The sequence below is a fragment of the Pezoporus wallicus genome, unplaced genomic scaffold (assembly GCF_028554395.1).
Source record: "Pezoporus wallicus isolate ANWC-B61680 ecotype Strahan unplaced genomic scaffold, APGP_CSIRO_Pwel_v1 contig_8692, whole genome shotgun sequence".
In the NCBI taxonomy this organism is placed as follows: Eukaryota; Metazoa; Chordata; class Aves; order Psittaciformes; family Psittacidae; genus Pezoporus; species Pezoporus wallicus.
In genome coordinates, this window is record NW_026642640.1 from 266,077 (window position 1) to 286,796 (window position 20,720).

The following is a 20,720-nucleotide window of genomic DNA, read 5'->3' on the forward strand; positions in this document are numbered from 1 at the left end:
GAAGGTTGATTTTAGATTTTATTTCTTAGAGAAGCAGTACCTCAAAAGGGCTCTTAAATTGAGCGGAGCATGTTCAGCCTTAGGAGAATATAGCAATAATTGGATTTGAAGAAATTGGTTTTGCTGCCTTTACACTTTATTTTCTGTGCACATTTTCTGTAATTTTGTAATGGTAGTTCCTTATTCTGCTAGGAATTACTGCTAGGAATAATTCCATGAGAAACAGCATGAGCATGCAAAATTAGCATTATTTTTTCTATTTGCTTCCAACTGAGAGTAGTTCATAAATAATCTTACAAAGCTTTGTTATTTAATGATTTTGCTCAGATTTTTTTAAGTATTTCTGGAGGTTTTCAAATACGCAGTTCTATTGAAAAAAACATTTATTGTTATACACAAAGAGCAAGGCACATACATTCAATAAAAGTTCTTATTTTAGATTAAAGAAAACAATAAAATATAAAAACCAGCTGCTCTCCCTGCAGACAGGCAGTCTTGCTGTGATATTAAAATTCAAATATCAAGAAAACAAATATAATTCATATCCAAGTTCTACTTGTCAGAATGCTTTACGTGTACATTATATTGTTATTTGCCATGTGTTTTATTTTTTACTTTGCTTCCCATGGAATTTTTCTGGTTAGTGTGTTGTGTCCCACAAATGACTTCAGCAAATTATGTGAAGTTACTGTTTTTCAGGTCTCCAGAATTTGTCTCTTCAGGTCATATCATTGTAAAGCATCATGTCTTAATTTCTTCTTTTCAGTCTGTGGTTTGTAAGAAATTATCACAGCCATTTTCATTGCTAGTTTTCTACTGTGTGGCTTTGTCTCTTTGCTGAATTTAGTTCTTCATGTTAAATAGAAGCAGAAAAAAAGTTTAAAATCAAAGTAGGGATGTGCTACTAAGAAAACATTCTTCCAGTTTTGGACTACTACAATAGAACAGCATCAGTTAAAAACATAAATTAGGCATTGTAACTAATTTTTTTTTCTTTCTTGTTAACAAACTATCACATAGAAAATTTGATTGAATCTTAGGAAAAAATGTTAGTAATTACTAAGGAGAGACACAATTACCATTATGGACAAACTGTTTTTTCTTACAATTATGGCTATCACTCAGAGTCCACTAAGAAGGGGAAAAAAAAATAAAAATAAATAAAACCAAAACACAACAGAGAAATGGCTAGTAAAGATTTACTGTTAGTAATTATGTCAATATTAAACTAATCTGCTAGGATGCTTTTAGTATGCTGATGGTCCTTCTGTGATTTATTCTAACTAAGAAGTACAATCCTGGTCAAAAGGTGACCCCCCCCAGATACCCAAATAACAATTGAATTATTGTGGTTCAAAATAATCAAGTGGGAAATTGGACAGCCTTGATAGGAGGGAACGATTTCCAAATTTCCTGTTTGGGATCCAGCTATTTTTTTCAGTGGTTTCTGAACAATCCAGTAATGACGACTGAGACCTCTTTCTTCAGGCTTATTGCATGGGAAGGGGCTTGAGAATATCCACCTGTCAGAGAAAAAGATGCATCATGCCTCCTACTATGTAATTTTTTTATTTAAACTCTGCTAAGTACTGTTAGAAGAACAGTCATACTGAGTCAGATGAAAGGTCTGTCTGGTTCACTCTCTCTTCTCCAACAATAGCCAATAATTGTTACAAAAAGAGAATAATCTCAAGCAGACATACCTTTCTATTTTATAAACTACTACATTAATCATTCAAGCTAAGGCAAAATATAGCACCTTTCTTGTTAAGATAAAGAATACTCAGTAAATAAAAGACATTTTTCTACACAATGATTACCCAGATGTTAAATAAGACAGCATGGTGGAAATGACCCTGGCTGGATGCCAGGTGCCCACAAAGCCACTTTATCACTCTCCTCCTCAGCTGGAGAGGGGAGAGAGAATATGATGAAAGGCTCATGAGTTGAGATAAGGACAGGGAGAGATCACTCAACAGTTACCATCATGGGCAAAACAGACTCAGAGAAAATGAGTTTAATTTATTACCAAACAAATAAAAGTAGGGTAATGAGAAACAAAAACTACATCTTAAAACACCTTCTCAACAAAAACACCTGGAGCACCTGCTCCCTCTCCTTCTTCACTGAGCATGGTGTCTGCAGAGCTGTTTCTATCACATATGCTCACTTCTCTCTCCAGCTGCAGTTGCTTTTGTCCGGCATCTTTTTCCTCTTCTTAAATGCGTTATCCCAGAGGTGCCACCATAGTCACTGATGGGCTCAGCCTTGGCCAGTGATGGGTCCCTCTTGGAGCCATCTGACACTGACTCTGTTAGACATGGGGGAATCATTTGGCAGCTTCTCACAGAAGCCCCCTGTAGCCTCCCGGCTACCAGAACCTTGCCAATCCAACCAAATACGGAACAGCATTATTCTTAATGATCATATAGCATGATTTTGAACAGCAGTAGTTTTTTTTGGAAGTGAGCATTTTTTTCTATTTAATACACTTATTGGCAATAATTCTTAAGGGAGAATTTTCTTGAAATATATATACGTCTCACAATATGATATATTATGGCATTATATCATACATTATATCATAGAGATGATACAACTTGGAAAACTCTTAAGATAAAAAGTAAAAGATTTTTCAGCTTTGTTGGATAGCATAGATGTCAGGTCCAAAGTTAGATCAGAGACATGAGATTGTTCTGGAGCAAGGAACAGGAATACGTTGAGGCACACATTTCAGACAAGATTTTTGTATAGCCGTTCTTCTGCAGTCAGGGCTGAATTTGAACATCACTCAGGACACCCTGCTCTTGGCCATAATGGCTTTCACTGGTGGTCATCAGTAGAATGGCATGGAGAAGTACATTAGGCCAAGTTCATAATTGAAGAGATTGCAGTCAGAAGGAATCTCATCATCATTACATAGTTCTACCTCCTACATATTAAACACTTTATTGATTTCACATACATCTCATCTACTTCAACAATTAATGATTGATTTAGGGATCAAACAGCTTAAGACAGAGTTCTAACACTTTTGTATTTGAAGAGGCTAAAAAGTAGGAATACAATGAGGGCAATACATAAACTACACTTTTACAGCTGGTGCTTGTAAGACAATCATGTATGTTAGAAATAAAGCATTATTTGTGTTTAGTGTCTTCTAAAAGGCTGCATCTGCCCTACGGTAATGGATGGGACCATTTAGAATATTTGAAGAGACTGAATCAACTTAGGAGAGATTGTAAATATCTAGGAAACAAGGCCTTTGAAAGGCTGTTTTTATTACCACCTCTTTTTCTACTTGTCTTTTCAAACAACATGAGTTTCTGTTAGACATACTGTGCTAATTAGATGTAGAGTTTTGTGGAAATGCATTCCAGTTTAGAAATATAAGTAGGCTTTTCATAACAGTAAAAGTATCCAGTAAGAAATGACTCACTGTATGTTAGTGTAACTTTAGTTATAGATCAAAGAGATTAAAACAGTAACACTCTGACAGGTTTGACTGGGCTGTCACTTACTACCAGTACAGAGAGATCATGTTACTGTGTAAATACTACTTTTGTTTATGGCTTCACTGCTTATCGGTTAGATCTTGTATTGTTAACCCACTATATGTGCATGTGCATCTCACATCAACCAAATTGCTGAGATATAAAAAATATTTTGTTTATAACTTATGCAAAAAAAAAATCAGTCAGGATGAATATCACCTTTATTTCATGAACGTTGCCATGACATGAAAACCTATTTGTTGACAATAGATAAAGTTTATTGTTTTTCCCTTTCTTTGCATTATTAAATTGTAGGTTATTAAATTGGAGGGAGTGAGGTTTTGACACAGAAATATAATAAATGATGAAATTAAATACAGATAGTGCATGCAATCGCTATTCCCTCTACCATGTTCCATTTCTGTTTTAATAATAACCATAAGTGGGGTTATTATTTGGAAAGCTGTTTGATGACTGGCTGAACATGTGCGGCTTGTGCCCAGGCAGCCAAGAAGCCAACAGCATCCTGGCCTGTACCAGCAATAGTGTGGCAGCAGGGCCAGGGCAGTGATCATCCCCCTGCACCGGGCACTGGTGAGGCTGCACCTCGAATCCTGTGTTCAGTTCTGAGCCCCTCACTACAACAGAGACATTGAGGTGCTGGAGGGGGGCCAGAGAAAGGCAACGGAGCTGGTGAAGGGTCTGGAGCACACCTGTGATGGGGAACGGCTGAGGGAACTGGGCGAGGTTTAGTCTGGAGAAGAGAAGGCTCAGGGAGGACCTTACTGCTCTGTACAACTGCCTGAAAGGAGGCTAGAGTGAGGTGGGGTTGGTCTCTTCTCCCCAGTAACAAGCCATAAGGCAAGAAGAAACGGCCTCAAGCTGTGAACGGGGAGAGGTTTAGATTGGATATTAGGAAACATTTCTTCACAGAGAGGGTGCTCAGGCATTGGAGCAGGCTGCCCAGGGAAGTGGTGGAATCACCATCCCTGGAAGTGTTCAAAAACCATGTAGATGAGGCCCTCAGTGCCATGGTTTAGTGATGGACTTGGCAGTCCTGGGTAGAGGTTGAAGCTGATGATCTTAACAGTCTTTTCTAACCTAGCTGATTCTGTTATGTATATCTAATATATATATATATGTATATATAATTAAACTATGTGCCAGCTGTAATAGAATGAGATACTCATTGAAGGCATCCATGAATACCATGGGTTTGTTACCACTCTACAATTAAAAGAGATAGGAACATTTCTTAAATTTCTTTAGGAGGTAGTCAAGTGGTCAAGCAGGGCTTCACGATGTAGGAAGCTGTCCCATTCTACGATGGTCCCATTGAGTTAAAGAGTTACTTTATCTGTATCAACAGATAAACTCAGCTGAAAGTGCCAGCCTTGTACAGCAGAATATGAATTTACAGGGATTTACAGGGCAAGTGATAAAAGGCTGAATTAAGTTAATAATGATTAATGTAACATTAAAGAAGTTAATATTCAGTCTGTATTAAAAACCATGTCAAACTATTTTGCATACATATTGGACATGATGAGATAAGGATGATTCCTGAAAAACAGTTCTCAGTGATGACAGGCATATTCTTTATAGTTATGTAAATACAAAAGATGTGCTTATCATTTAAAAACAAAAACAAACATATGGAAACAACTGTAAAATGAGAAAATCTGGTTAATTCATTTGTTCATCACTTCATTCAGGCCTTCAGTTTTTCAGTTTTCTTCAGCACTGTTAGAGCTAGTTAGGTCTTCACATTGTACCACACTTAGTAGGAGTCCAGTTTTCTTTATTACACAACACAGATAACGAGTTGCACGGGGAACCAGCAAGGGTGGTAAAGGGAATACTTTGTCACTAGTTAAAGGACAACTTTCACACTGGATAAGACGTGACCTTGCTCCTGGCAGAAGTCCTGCCTGCCTCAGTCGCATGGCAGCCTTACCCTGGGAAAGTGTGAGGTCCCTCAGGACCCAGCAGCCCTCCCTTGCTTTGCTCAGCTGGCAGCCACCTTGCCACCGTCAGTCACACCAGCATGATCTCCCTGTGCCTGCCTGGCTCCCGAAGCCATGCCTGCTTGCCAGTGCACTCCATGCACACATACGTCACACTGAGATCCCACTGTGTGACCATCCACTACACGTCAATACAAAGATTGTCAGCGAGTCTGAAGGCACAAAAGACTGGGGATTTCTGTGACAAATGGCAGACTCGCATATCCCAAAGAACAGGAGTGCAAGAATATGGTGCCCTAAATGCAGACTACCATGGAGGTCTGGGGAATGGTTACAATGGCACAAGGTCCTGGCTATTCATAGGATCATAGAATAATTAGGGTTGGAAAGGACCTTAAGATCATTTAGTTCCAACCCCCCTGCCATGGGCAGGGACACCTCACACTAAACCATGTCACCCAAGGCTCTGTCCAACCTGGCTTTGAACACTGCCATGGATGGAGCATTCACATCTTCCTTGGGCAACCTATTCCAGTGTCTCACCACCCAAACAGGAAAGAATTTCTTCCTTATATCCAATCTAAACTTCCTCTTTTTTTAACCCATTACCCCCTGTCCTGTCACTACAGTCCCTAATGACGAGTCCCTCCCCAGCATCCCTATGGGCCTCCTTCAGATACTGGAAGGCTGCTCTGAGGTCTCCACGCAGCCTTCTCTTCTCCAGGCTGAGCAGCCCCAACTTCCTCAGCCTGTCTTCATACGGGAGGTGCTCCAGTCCCCTGATCATCCTCGTGGCCTCCTCTGGACTTGTTCCAACAGTTCCACGTCCTTTTTATGTAGAGGACACTTATGTTGAAGTGGTTTTGTTGAGGGGTGCAGAGAGGTTGTGGAAAAGACTCACACATGTGGTGACTGGAAATATGGTATGTGTTGAGAACAGATCTTGAAAATAAACCAGCATCAATGCTTTTTGTCCATGAGTAAAAATTCACAAATAAGGAAGGGCTTGATGGCATGGAGTGGATGCAGATGTCCTGGTCTTGCTTGCCTTGGCATACCTGTGGGTAAATGAGGAGGCATGGTTTCAGCTGCCACCCCATCATAGGCCATTCTTGGATTGGTCTGTCAAAATGGGCTGAGGACATCCTGGTCCTAGGGGTCCTTGCTGTACTTCTGGGATGAACCTGCTGTGTGACGAGAAGAGGGACTTCCGAGGCACATGGGTAATGTGAGAGTAAGTTGAGTGGCCATGGCAGCTGCCATGTCTTGTCTTGTGTGACAGATGTCCTGTAAGGACATTTTGTCTGCCTCTAGAGAGACTCGTGTCAGAGGCTTTTGGCTGCTGTTTCTTCAGAGGAGGTCATGGTAAAGAAAAGTAGGCAGCAGCTGAAGATAATGTCATTCTCTCTGTAGTTCTATGAATTCTTATTCCTGTTCTATTTCTTATAGTCTTTCCTCTAAATTCAAAAGCAGAGGCTTCTTTGTTTGCTTTCCTCTGGGTTGATTATTTTTTTTTCCCTTTTGCAGGGGGCAGGGGAGGACAGGGACAAACAGCCACAACCCCTGTACAAACTTACTCTCCAAGGAAGGCTGGAGGTTTATGGTAGATAAGTACTGAGTGAAAGGGAAAGACAGACTGTAGTCTCTTCTCATGTGCCCTTTCAATCTCACTGCTTGACATGCTCCTTTTAGCATTTTTCTTCACCTGTAAAGCCCTTTCCTGAAACTTTATTGCCACTTTTGAGTGTTTCCTTCAACTTCGATCTTCTTTCCTGCCTTTCTCCCAGTCCTGTGTGCTTCCTGTTGTGCTGGTTTTTTGCTGGTTTTAAGGGCACTGAAATTCTGTCTGCCTAAATGCCACAAGTCTGATGGAGTTCTGACGCAGAATAACATCACTGAGGTTGGTGAATTTACACTGATACAAATGTCATTATACTGAAACTAAAGTTAGGCCCTTGCACTCTTGATTTACAAAGACTTCCTTTCTGTAAATGATCTGTTGATGTTAGGGACTGCTGATTGGAATTTTAATAGCTTATTTTAACAGATTCCAAGCCTATGAACTTTTCTGATAAATCAGTCTCTGGAAATTAACTATTTATACTGCTAGACCAGCCACAGAGGAATCTTTCTCTGCTGACTATAGAGGCAGCCTAAAATCCTGACCTAAACCTTCTTTCTAAAGTGGATACCCCGGTTACATGACACAGGCTAAGCCAAGTTGATAATCCCTTTCAGAGACTGGCCAAGCTCTATTCTAGAAGTAGCTATGCTTTTTCTTTTTTTTTTTTACTCTATTGAAAGTCTGCTCCAATTTTTCATACTCCAGTTGTTAGCATCCTTTTAGTTTACTGCCTGATTATATTTGTGTTCTCTTTCTACTTGTTTTTGTTCCAGCATTGTTCTTTAGCCTAAACACCTACTGGACTTTTCCAGTGCTCACTGTACTTGTATTTATAAACATACATTACATTTATAGGGACATGTAAGTGCCTGTTCCATTTTCTGCCTCAACCTTTACTTTGCCACGCTAAACTGGCCAAGTTCTGTCAAGTCACTTTGTAATAGATGGGCTTTAGATCCTTTACCTCACTGTGGTGACCTCTCTTTTCTCCTGTCCTAATCTTTCTTTAACATAGATTTATCTGTATTCTGTGAATGTGAGATCTTACTACTACCTTAAAATATTCTCCTTAAGCCGCTGTTCTTAGGATCACAGTTGTCTTTTCTTGGCAGTAATCCACCAGAGGATGAGTGTGCCTGTACAAACTTGTCTGACTGGCTTGAATATTGCTAGTAGTGTAGCCACAGGCACTCAGTGCTCATTAAAAGCTGAAAAACCTAACTCAAAATCCTAGGGAAACATGTAAGAACTATCTCACGCTGCAGTACCTGCTGCCACAGTTACCAAGGTTGCATTATGTCAGCTAGCTATAAACTGGATAGCACAGGTATAAATGTCTGAAGTTACTCTTCTGGAAGATCTCAGTAATAGTTTTTAACTTTCATGCCACATCTTTTCCTCCACTAAATTGTTAGTGATTCAGCTTTTATTCTCTTTTTCACCATTAAACAGATTCCAGACAAATAAAGACTATTTTGTCTAGAGCAAAAAATGCGCATGCAGACCTTAACATTATATGCTTCTCTTACAGAAATTAAGATAGTGATGATGTGGACAGTACTTCCTGATTCACCTTCATTTTGAAAATCTCTCCACTAGGCAGGATCTTGTCTCTCCCTTCTTCCCCTCCCCATGTTGATCTCCCTGCGTTCAGCAGAGGCAAGCAGATGGAGAAATACAACAACCAGCCACAGCCTGTTACATCTTTTCTGGCTGATGAAATACGTGTTGGGTTCTACCTTCTGTTCCTTTTGTCATTTCTGAGGTGATAGCATCTTTTTAAGCACACGTTCTCTATTTACCAGGAGCAGTTTCATCCCTGTCAACACAGCGAGTCACTGGTGGAATTTGCTCAGAGCTGGCTAACACCGTGAGCATGTGATCAATTACAGGGCATAGTTTATGATACAATCAACTCCGCCTTTACTGCCAGTTATGCGTCCCATTCCCCTATTGCCAGCATTTATTTGACCTCAGAGCGAGCCTGTTCAGAAATTCACAGTAGGAACGAAAAAAAAGGAATTGTCTTCCACTAGTTTAGCTCCCTAAACTGTCTTAACATGGAGTCAGGCAGATATCACAGCACACATGATGCATGGAAGGGAAAAACACAGGTGGTGGTGCAGACAGAATCTGTTCTCACAGCAGCAGCTGGCATTTAGTGTAGCACATACTGAAGAAACACCTGAAGATTTATAATCTCTGTGTGTACAGATCACAAGATGTGTTCCTGACTCGAAAATGTTTGCCTGTCTTGCCAAGACTGTTTGAAATAGTCTGCAGAATGCCCATTTTATCACAAAATGTGAGCAATTCTGACCTTGATAGGAGAGACTTTAGTAACAATTTAACATCCACACCACATAAACTTGCTTTGTTATGAAAAAGAATGTTCTTGCTCAATCATCTTGCTCAAGAGAGTTTTCACTACACATGCATGCATTTTGTTTTCAGTTCACTGGCATGAATACAGAGAAGATAAAAATGTGATTCAGTGAAAGGATTAATATGTTAAAATGTTTTCAGTTGAGGCAGATGACTAGTGAATAATTGAGTATGTCAGTAAAATTGAAAGCCCAATTGCATAATCTGATACTCTTTTCAAATCACAGGAAAAAGCTAACAAAGAAATAAATTTAAAACAAACAAAAAAAACAAAAAAAAAGGGTTGTTTTTTTTTTCTTAAGTGAGCTTTTTGATGTAAAACCAACACCTTTCATTCTGTTATAAAAAGAATTTCTTTTTTTCTGGTGTCCTAGAATATAAAAGATAGGCTACTGGTGCACAGAGTATTCTGGATGCAGTTTATGTTGAAGGAGTATTATTTTTTTTCCCTTAAAAAAAAAAAAAAAAAAAAATCCTATGCAATAAGCATTTAAAAGGAACCACAACAACCTGTAGAGTATGTAGCTGACACTTAAAAATACTATTTTTCTGCGGATGCATTCCTGCACTCCACAGTACACCTCTCACCTTTAAAGCTGTCACACTCCAAACATGCTTGCACTGAAGAGAATCACTGTTTTGCCTAGAGCAAGGAGCATAAGTGTTGCAAAACTGACTCCTCCTCTACTGGGGAGAGCATGCACAAGTATACAGTTGTATCACTCCTAGAGCTGCCAGGCTGAATATTTTGCAGTCAGAGCTGTAAACCTTACAGGCTTTTTCTTTGTTTATGTTTCTACTTTGGGGTCTTTTTTCTCCCCTTTTCTTTCTGAATTTCTTTCTTATTTTTTTTTTTTTTTTTTTTCTTTTTACATATGTGGAACTCTTTCAAATGCTGGATTTTGAAGTCCTTGTTCAGGAAGCATTCATGAACTGACATGGGTCAACATACTTTTCGTTACCAGGCAAAAGTAAGTACTGCAGTTAAACCTGTTCCTACTGTGTGTTTACCTATGAAGGATTCTGTGTCATTGCATAAGGACAGTGTAGACTCTAGTTTCATTAGCAGAAATAAAAACTTTTAAAAAAAGTAAAATAATTTCAATATAGTATGCTAAATATTGTATGGCTCACATTCTGGAAGAAAAAAGAAAACAAAACATTTTTACTTGTCAGTGGTCTCTGTTAAAATACTGAAATAAGCCAGACACAGAGATGCCACTCCTATAAGTTTTCTTAAAATGACATTCAGGATTGTGTTTATTTTTGTAAAGCTTTTTAAATGCACATGGTAGTAATAATCTCATGATACTACTGCTTTATATTGTTTATGTTTACTAAGTATACTTTATTTGTGTCGTTCATTAATGAAAATAAGCTGGTTGAGGAAATAAGCTCCCGTAACTGCTGTCATACCTTCTACTATCCACAGTTCCCTAGCTATTATTTTATTCTTCATGTGTTGTCCTCTCCTACGTTTGTATATACCTTCAGTAGTTACCTGACCCTTTTTTTCATGTGTTATTAGCTTCAGAATTCTTTGATATTGGCATAGACTGGCAATGATCTTAGAGAGAAGGGGAAGGGGGGGGGGGGGGGGGGGGTGAGGAAGCTGGTAACTGAGCTGACAGGGAGTAAAGAAAATGGTGTGATTTGATCCTGAGAGTGTCTTTTTAGCCAGTTTCCCCTGCATTCTATTGAAACACTGGACCATCGTCATCTATATTTTCACTATTCCAACAGTCACCTGGGAATTCATTAATACTCTGGGAATGAATACGGTTTCTTTTGCTGAGTTCCCTCTAGAGAGCGCAGCAGCCTGCAAGACAGTGTATAGATTCTGTGTCCGTATTACCAGCATAAGCTTTGTGCTGTAGAAAAGCTATGCCGCAGCTAACATCCTTTTCTTCTTCTGAGATCTGGCTTGCTAGTATTGAGCTGAGCTAGGCAGTCCCCCAAGGCAGGCAGATGGATTGCCCAGGCTGTGAACATGTTTAAGCAACAAGTCATGCTTGAATGTCTGTAATGCATGCAGCCATTTATTCTATGCCCTTTTCATGGCAATATCTATGGATCAGTCTTCTGTGATGAAGTACAGACTAGTTAAATTTGATGGAAGGATTAACATACTCTAATCTGGCAAGGAGCTTGCAGATTTTGAAGAAAAACAATATCCAGAGAAATGCAGTTAGTATAAAGGCAATAAGGAGCCAAGCCTGATAGGTCATCCCAACATTTTTTTGTGGTGTTAAAATTGAACTAGAAATCTGTCACACTAAATTTTCTTGTGAAAGATGTAATGCTTTGATAGGGAGATGTTTTGCAGTGCTATGAACTCAGAGGGATAGTTCAGGGCTCAAAATTTTCATCTTCATTTTGAGCAGGGCTTTATATGTATTTAAGCTATTTGCATTGTATTGTCATCCTATTTTTTGTTGCCCAGCTTAAGATCATTTTTAAATGTGTTGAGTTTTCATGGCTCCAGCTAAATTAACATCATAGCAAGTGTTCTGCTATCAGAATCAGGGTACTCAGGCACAGAGGTGGCTTTTGAAAGCTCTGGCCTTCATTTAGAGATTGTGGAAGTCTGACTTCTACACCTTTCTTACTGTACTGAAGCAAAGGGAGTTCAGCCACTTCCTTCAGCTGCATCAGGCTATCAGTCTAAACTTCTGTGATTCTGTGATTCTGGTCTCTCAGGCTTGTATTCTTTACCAGAATTAAATACAGGTTAATTACAGACTCATAAAACAGTAGAAATGCTTTATTCCTACTGTCTTGGTTTTGTCTTGTTTGAAGCTAATAATCTGGTACCTCCAGAATCTTCAATTTACAAACTTTGTTTTTTATATATTTATGTACCTGTGTATACGTATGTAAGTATCAGCGCACTTTTTATCATCCAGGCAGGATTCTGTTAGGGTTTTGTTCCAAATTCTTGCTAGGCAATGCCCTTCCTCCAAAGATCTATCTGCTCCGCCATAAAAACCTTAGTTTTCTGTGGCTTCTGCTTCAGCACCATTTTTGGTTCCCATTTATTCCTCCAGAACAGCTGCCTTTCAGAGAGGCTGTTGGATTTCACAAGGTAGAATCAAAGGGCAGCTCAGACTGTACCATAAGTCCTTGTTTGTACTAATTAATTAGACTACTGCTCTAATACATTAACTCTCAAAGACTTCCTTATTGACCTTTTCCTAACTGGTTCCCTATACTTTTGGGGGGATGCCTTCATTCCCTAATTTGGTCTCCATTCTCATGTATCTCTGATGGCTATCCATTTCCCCTTAGCCTGGCTCTGATTTAGAAGTCTGTCACATGAATCTGTACTGATACCTGCTGCATGAGCAGAAAAGTTGAACTTACTTAATTTGAGGCTGATTTTAACCCCTTAAAGAGCCGTCTCATTATTTTAATATCTTTTATTGATTGGTCAGCTGCAGCTGTACTGTTCTGCAGTCCTTCCCTTACCCCAAGTTAGCACTGTGGAGCTGTTTAATTAAGCAGTATGAAATCAAGTGTACAGATGTTTTGTGTGCGTGTGTGAGCTAAATAATGAGAGAAGGCAATTTTCCTGCTTTCTTGCCCTTCCTCCTTTCTGTCTTTTTTTTTATTGCCTGGCCTTACTGAAGAGATCATGACCTGGCTCTGAGAGAAAAGATTCTCACAGGTCTGGTCCATACCAGTTTTTGGTGGTTCTATTTAGTATGACCTTTAGTCCTTGTAAAAAACTTACCTGCTAAAAGGCTTTCCTATTGAGTAGACTTTTTTGTAGATATTTCCAGCAAAGACACAGGTAATTCTGCTCGTAGGAATGCCTTTGCAGATAATCTCACAAGACTTTTATATATATGATTTTTTCAGTTCATTAGCAATATTGAAAACTGTTCCTAAAGAAATTGGAAGTATAAGGTGTTCTTAATTGTGTTTTGGCAAACTGAGAAGACAAACCTTCAGGCTGAACAAAGCATTCAGCTAATACTATCTAATCTGAAGGAAAACCATTTCAAGTCTTGTCTTTTTTTTTTTTTTAGAAATTAAAAAAAATAAATTATAAAACTGTCATATCAAAAATGATAAATTTCTTCATAGAAATCTGTGATGACTCATTTCAGTGTTTGAGGATACTGTTTGGGTTTTCTTTTTCTTCTGAAACACTGTATTTAAATTGATACATCTTCTATAAAAGTATCAGCTCACTTTAGCTTGTATGTATAGATAAAAGTTTTAACCAGAAATTTCCTTTTGTGTAAATTAAATCTCTGCTTTTCCTTTTCTAAGGTTTACCACCAAGTTTGGTATGGTCCGGAGTAGTACAAACTTTTATTCTGAGAATCTTGTGGGCCTGCATTCTCCAGAGCTTTTGGATAGAGCTTTGGTGTCATGGTTTAGTGCGAGGGGTCCCTGCCCATGGTGGGGGGGTTGGAACTAGGTGATCTTAAGGTCCTTTCCAGCCCTAACTATTCTATGATTCTATGAATGCCTTCGCATCACGCAAGTACACGTACTTTATGAGACTTGAAGCTGTTGCAACCACCATCAGAAATCTTTCTCATGCTTTTCAAATGTGAATATTGATAAATGCCAAAATGCTCTAATCACCTTGTCTTACTTGGGATATAGAACCCTACTTACTTTAGGAATTGTAAACTGTTACAGTTCCTAATTATTGACTGAACTCCAAAATCTACCCTTTTTTCCGTCATATTCAAGCATTCAACTCAGACTGCTTATTGTAAGAGCATTTCTTAGGATATCCATTAACTGTGATTAGAAAAGGGAGAGAAGAGAGACAAGCTGAGAAACAAAACAATCGTGTCTCAAATTCTAGCATTCATAAACACAGCTCACTGCTGTGGAAGAGTTCAAGGTGAGATCTGCATAGTTTAACATTTGAAAATCCTCTGCAGATTCATTTTTGTGAACTGCTTTATTCATGTTTTTCCATAATTCACTGAAAATTATGAAACTGGCAGATAAGAAAAGAATGTTTTAAAAATAATCATTGCAAAGATACAAACAAATGTAAACCTCAAAGTGCATATCCATTTCCATAGTCCAGGTTTTTTGTTTACATCATGGGCATTGCAAGGGCAGAGTATTCCAGAAGTATTTGTGATGCGAACATTTCAGAATAGTACTCAGAAGCTTTTTGAGCACGTGCACTCACGTGTCCACATACAGTAACTGTGAAGAATGCATGAGGTGCCAATGAGGTGGTCTCATGCCACTGGATGCACTCTGCAACACCTTCAGTGGGGCAGCTTGAACCCAGACTACCCCATAACACAGGAATCATTATTCCCTACTTGCAGCATGTAATGCCAAGTGCACCTGTTGATCTAACTGATGACTTTACTGCATATACCCCCCAAGCCTTGCAGTAGTATATGCCCAACAAAGCAGAGGAGTCCAGTTAGACTCCTTTTAGGGTGGGCTGACATAATGCACCAAAGAGGAGGTAAGGGATTATTTTAAATTTCTAAGAGACCTCTAGATAATGTAATTTTGGGGTATTTTTTTGTCTTTTGAAGAACCAAGGACACTGCTTTATTTTTGTGTTTTTCTGCCCCACTCTAGGTTGCTGAATTAAAAATGTGAAAGAATTACATTTAAAATAAATGTTAAAAATACAGTTTTCTGAAAGATCTGTGCTGTTCAGGATTGCACTTAGGTGAGTCGTCTCACCTGTGTATGTAGGTTATATTATCATTATGATCTCTCTAGCTTTACAGTTAATGATCTCTGAGAATATTTTACTTAGCACATTCATTATGTCTGATATTTGTTCTCCTTGTCTTGAGGAACTTTCTGATCTGATTTTCAACCCCCTGACAACCTGAGGTAACCAGAGATTTTTAGCATGACAAACCTCTGAGCACATTCATTGTTGCCTCAGGGTGAAGTCACGCCACATTAATAGTACTTTCAAATTGTCACACTTCCTCTTCCAGTGAACATGTGATACACAACTTTCCCTGTGAGGAAGTATGTACTGGTTCATTAAAAGAAGTCAATAAATTTGGCACTGATAATTTCTGGAAACTTTTAGGCCTCTAACTGGAACAAGAACAATCAGGAGCAATCATGATACAAAAATTGAAGTTTTATAGCTTGGGACAGAATAATCTGTTTGATAAATAGCACGTTTTAAATGCTTACATATGATGTGACACTTCTTCCTTGGAGGAAACAAGAAACAGCCTTTGGAAAAGCAAAGATGACTCATAGCCAAATCTACATCTGCTCACAGCTTGATCCAGAAATTTGATTGCTGCTGTTGCTGCTCTTCACCCCTAAACATTAACTGGGAAGTCATCAGAGTTCAAGGAAGCAAATCCAAAGGGAGTAGGCTTTTCCTTTAGAAGATTAATTTTACTTGATCATAATGCAAAGAGAAAATAAAGAGCAATTCACTTCAGTTATGGTAGGCAAAGTCATGTGCTATAGTGATAGGAAAGGAAAGTAGACCATGATTGTGTAAATACAGAACAAAAACAGCAAAAAAGTCTAAAAATATAAAAAATTAAAGATACGTACTTCAAGTTAAGAGTAAAGATTAGTTTTAATAACATAGAGAAATTGCCTATTAAAATGCAATAACTACCAGGTTTAACTAAACTACTGAACTACCAGGTTTAATGACAGAAGTCTGGGAATCTGAAGGCAGGCTTCTTGTGTGGCACCTTTGTTTTATGTAAAAAGATAAAATGCTTTGTCCATTTAATGTTATCGATTATGCTCATGCTGTTTTGTTTGAATACAAGGAAGATAAAAACTAGTTTGTTGGCTATTTGGCATTCAGGATATACTTCGCTCCAGGAAAAGCCCAACCTCATGTGTCTTATACCATCATATATCTGCTTAGCCTAAGTAATGCCAAGTTAACCCAATCTGCCTGCAATAATTACTAATGTATGTTAAAATACTGTTCACATGTAAATCCTCTCTCTGATGATTATTATATACTGCTTTCTATTATTTATAGATTGGAGAAAGGTATCAAATATCTTTCTTTATTCCTTGTTTGAGTGGTAGCAACTTGAATTTCTGTTGTGATTCAGAAAGATGAGGAGAGGGTGAACAATGGCTACATCCAAGGGAAATGTCATTAGTAACAGTTAAAGAACTTTGAGACAAGATGATGCAGGCCCCATTCCCTCTGCTTCTGCTGAAGACCTACCCCTCAAAAGTCCGAAGGCCATTGTCCCCAGAAGCCCTTCCCTCTTTTCCAGCCATATGACCCACTTAGGCCAGAAGTGCATCCACTCCCTCAGGCCCAGGATGTCCTCCTTTATCTGTAAGAGTCATCATTTTGTCATGGTCATGGCCATACCCTGTGTGATCTCAAAACACCCTGTAATTGCTGACAGCTGAAACACTGCCTTTTTCTGTACACCAGAAGTATGACAAAGCCCCTTGTATATACGTGTGTATACACACTATGCATACATATATGGGTATGCATTTATAAAGATACATGTGAGAGTTGGAAAAATGCATAAACATATCTTTATATATAGTTACACTTCTTCATAAAAACATGACTATATGGAGTGTGTTTATAAAAATGCTTAATAAGAGATAATGAAATTAAGTCAAAATTTGATGTAAATAGAAAGAAAATTAAATAAAAGGGAAGTATAATTGAAGGGTGTGGGAGTGTGTCAGAACAAGTGGGAACTGTGGAAAAATTTGAATATGCCCTTGGCAAAGGGCTAAGGCTTGAAGTTGACCAAGACCCAGACCCAGCTCATCCAAAGAACAGACAGACCTATGAGTCATACCAAGAGGCCCCTTTCACCTACCTTCAAACCAAGTAGATCGCTGTACATTGGGGCAGCCCTTCATCTTCATCCTGGGTTAGAAACTAAAGGTAACATTGAGCACTAAAGTCGAAAGCCAAAACAAAGACAACTTCACAAGTATATGTGTGTAGGGGCACCTACACTCCAAAGGGTTTTCCTAAAAAAGACAGGAGCAAAAGAAAGAAGTCAGTTGGTCTGGGATTTCGGAAATGAAAGTTTGTTGCGGGGAGTGGTAGGCAACTTTTGCCTACATCTCAGTGTGCTAACAGCTATTTGTAATACCGTAACAGGGACTGTACTGCATGAGTTGACTTATCCTTATGTCAATGTGGATTTCATAGCACCTTTTTGAAAACATAATCCTGGCTGATTACATAGGAGACAGAATTATGCTGAGAGCTGGTTTTGTTCCTGCTTAGGACCGCAGGATTCAAAAAAAGGAAAAGAACAACACTTAAAAAAGGAACAACAGTTTTGAAAGAAAAGAAACAGTGACAATGAGGGGGACAGGTCACCATAATTCAAATAATCGATAAATAAAGTTTCATTGAGCATTACTTAAATTGGTTGTCTGATGTTTGTTTTCCTATGTGCATGTAGTAGCAGCATGTTACTAGCCTGCAGCACCTATTAAAAGGTACTTACTGTGCTTTTGGGGAAGTGGGAAGCTTTGGCAAAATGAGTCTCTCTCTGAAACAGCCAGGAGTCCTGTTGATCCGAACAGAAATCAAGTGGCCTTGTGGCTTGTAAACCAAGATATAACATGCATCAGGCAGTGAGAAGCCACTTTAGAAGTAACAGGTGTCTATGGCATGTTCTAAACGCATTAGCAGTGTTAAGCTTCTCTTAATGGTGATGAGCGCCATTATCCAAATGTGCCTGGACTGTGTGTCAAAAAGACAGAATGGGTTTTGGAATAGCTGGAGCTTTCGAAACCATTTTTGCTACCTTGGTATTTACAGACCAAACAGGGAATCAATGTTTTTAAACCAGCTTTCAGACAAGCTGTTAAAGTAGAGCAATTTTCACTACTTTGATACTAATAATGAAGCACAGGGCTCTGTCACAAGATTGCTTTAACAGCGTGGTAGAAACCAAGATGTGGGGTTCTTTCACAGCATGCAGTTACTATTTGCTACATCGATGTGTTACTAGAGTTTATAATAAAGAGATACAACTGCAGCTTACACAGTACTGTCAGAGCTGGACATGTGGATGTGAAAGTTCTGCAAAGATTTGGAAAACCTGTATGGTTCCCTGTATGGGAATTGGTGCAAAATTAGAGTAAACGTGCCTCCATTCAGAAAGGAAGACCATTTGAGGATGTTTAGAACAAAAGAAAGATTTGACAATTGTTATGAGCAGATGTTCACAGTAGTTTAAACTATGAGAATGGGTCAAATACCCATGAAGTGCTTAACAGACTACAGTCACCAAGCTATCAAGGGCACAGTTTATTCCTGTGAGCTTTAAAGAAGTGAACACTGTTAAGGCAAATCTGCAAACTTGAAAAGTTTCTAGCAGTAAAAAGGCAAGCAAGGAAGAAACAGCTGTTTGTAAAGTGGACTTCCTGGCCCTCTAAGTTTGACAGCTGGATAAAAGCCTCTCAAGTCCATCATCTGGCATTTGGAGCCAGAATGGGAGAGAAAGAATGATGGTGACCTGTACTTTTTACATCAGGGTCCACAAGAATGCCTGAACCAAAATTTGCCCACAAAACACCAATTTGAACTTTACTAAACAGCTATTGAAAGCCCCTGGGAGCTGTCAGGCCAGTGGGAGGTGTGGTTTGCAGAAATACAATACCAACAGCTGGAATAATATTAATAGTGCTGCTGGGTAAAACATGGCATTATTCTTTGTGGCTATTCTATTATCCATCGATATGCATATTGCTGGAATATATAAACACGTACTAGTTCCAACAACAGAACTTTAACTGCTGACTAGCCGTAGGCCTGGTCTTCAATCCTGTAATTAGAAAAACAAAGATGAAAACTCTTGTACTTTCTGTACAGCTGGGAAGCTAGCAGTGTTTTTGGAAGCTTCTCTTTGGGTTGCCAGTGACAGTTTTGCTTTTCATCTGACATGCTTGGAAGGTTATCTACATCTGCATCTACATAAAGCTGTGTTGAGTACCAGCTGGTTGAAGATTTATTGTTCCCATTATCCTGCTGTTTCCAGCAAATGGTAAGGGCACTGAGATAACTGTGACACAGTACAAGCTGCATTATATGCTGTTGAATGCTGCATTATATGCCAATCTCATATTGATACAGGCAACTCTGAAGTAAATGCAAATTAAAACAAGCACATCTTATTTCACAGTGAAGAAGAGGTTGTGAAGTCGCATCTGCTGCCCTGGAAGGTTCTGATATTCTAAGAAAGCATATCATAATGCAGTAAATAATAAGTAGTGAAAGGAGTAGTGAAAAAAATTAAAGGACCCCTTTTTGTACATGAATTATGAAGGACCCCAGGTGGAGCAGAGGTTATATTCTACAGCCTCTTTTCAAAAGCTGTATAATTTTTCTAAAGGGGTTTGGAAATTATTAACACACACATTAAAAGGATGGCTGCAAACATGTCCACAGATGTGTTCAGATGTGTCTCCCAGGCTGTTGTGGCCAAGTTGTAAACACTGTCAAAGCAGGAGGTCTCAGGGTCGTTGAGAGACACATCACAGCCCTAAAGGGACAGCCATCCTCAAACCCTTAAAAGGAAAAGGACGGGTAGTGTCAGACTGCTGCAACAAGAAAAAGAGTAACAAACCCTACTGAACCATTGAAAAGAAACAAGAGATCCACAAGAAGATGGCCCATTCTACCACTAAAAAACAAGACATATTTTAATAAATCTGATCTTTGTTTATGGCTGCTCAGAATAATGTACCAAACACAAACTGGATTCATTTGAAGTGGTCCCAGTGCAGATAAGGATCAAGAAGAGCTTGTTCTTTGAGATGCCAATACTTCCAGCTATAACATAATTTCCCTCCATGGACTTGAATGGAAAACACTGTGTAGGTCTGAACAATCATGCTGGATCTCTGCTGCAAAATTTTTGCAGAAAAGAGTGAGTTTGATGAATTATTTATTGGCATTTACTTTCAGCGAGCTAGATGTTATGTTAGGAGACAGCTTCATTCTGGTTGTATGGCACAGGCTGCTGTGTACGGTGTAGGTGACCTGGAAGTTGCCCTCATCAGTTCATCTTCTGTCCTAACAGGAGACCGCTGCATCAGGTTTGGGAGAGCCATTTGTGTTAGAGAGGCCTTTTGGTAACTGCAGTCCCCTTCCCTTGTCATGCTGCACAATTTGGTTCCAGAAATTGCAACCCGACTATCAGTTACCCAATAGATATGGTCTTCTGGGGAAGGCCCATTGGGAACTTTCCTTAGTGCCCCAACACACATTCCTGTAAAGTTGAGCTTTTGTTCTGGTTT

The 20,720-nt window shown here is 39.0% G+C and overlaps 1 protein-coding gene across 4 annotated transcripts in view; it reads left to right on the top strand.

Moving 5' to 3' along the window:
* PRLR (prolactin receptor) overlaps nt 1–20,720 on the top strand; it is a 146,130-nt gene that overhangs the window by 54,400 nt on the left and 71,010 nt on the right. Inside the window, exon 1 of one of the 4 annotated variants that reach the window (XM_057431132.1) lies at nt 10,125–10,441. The exons of the other annotated variants lie outside the window; for them this stretch is intronic. The gene's annotated coding sequence lies outside the window, so the exon portion shown is untranslated. Of the gene's footprint in view, nt 1–10,124; nt 10,442–20,720 lie in introns of those variants that run through there. 4 annotated transcript variants of the gene reach the window in all.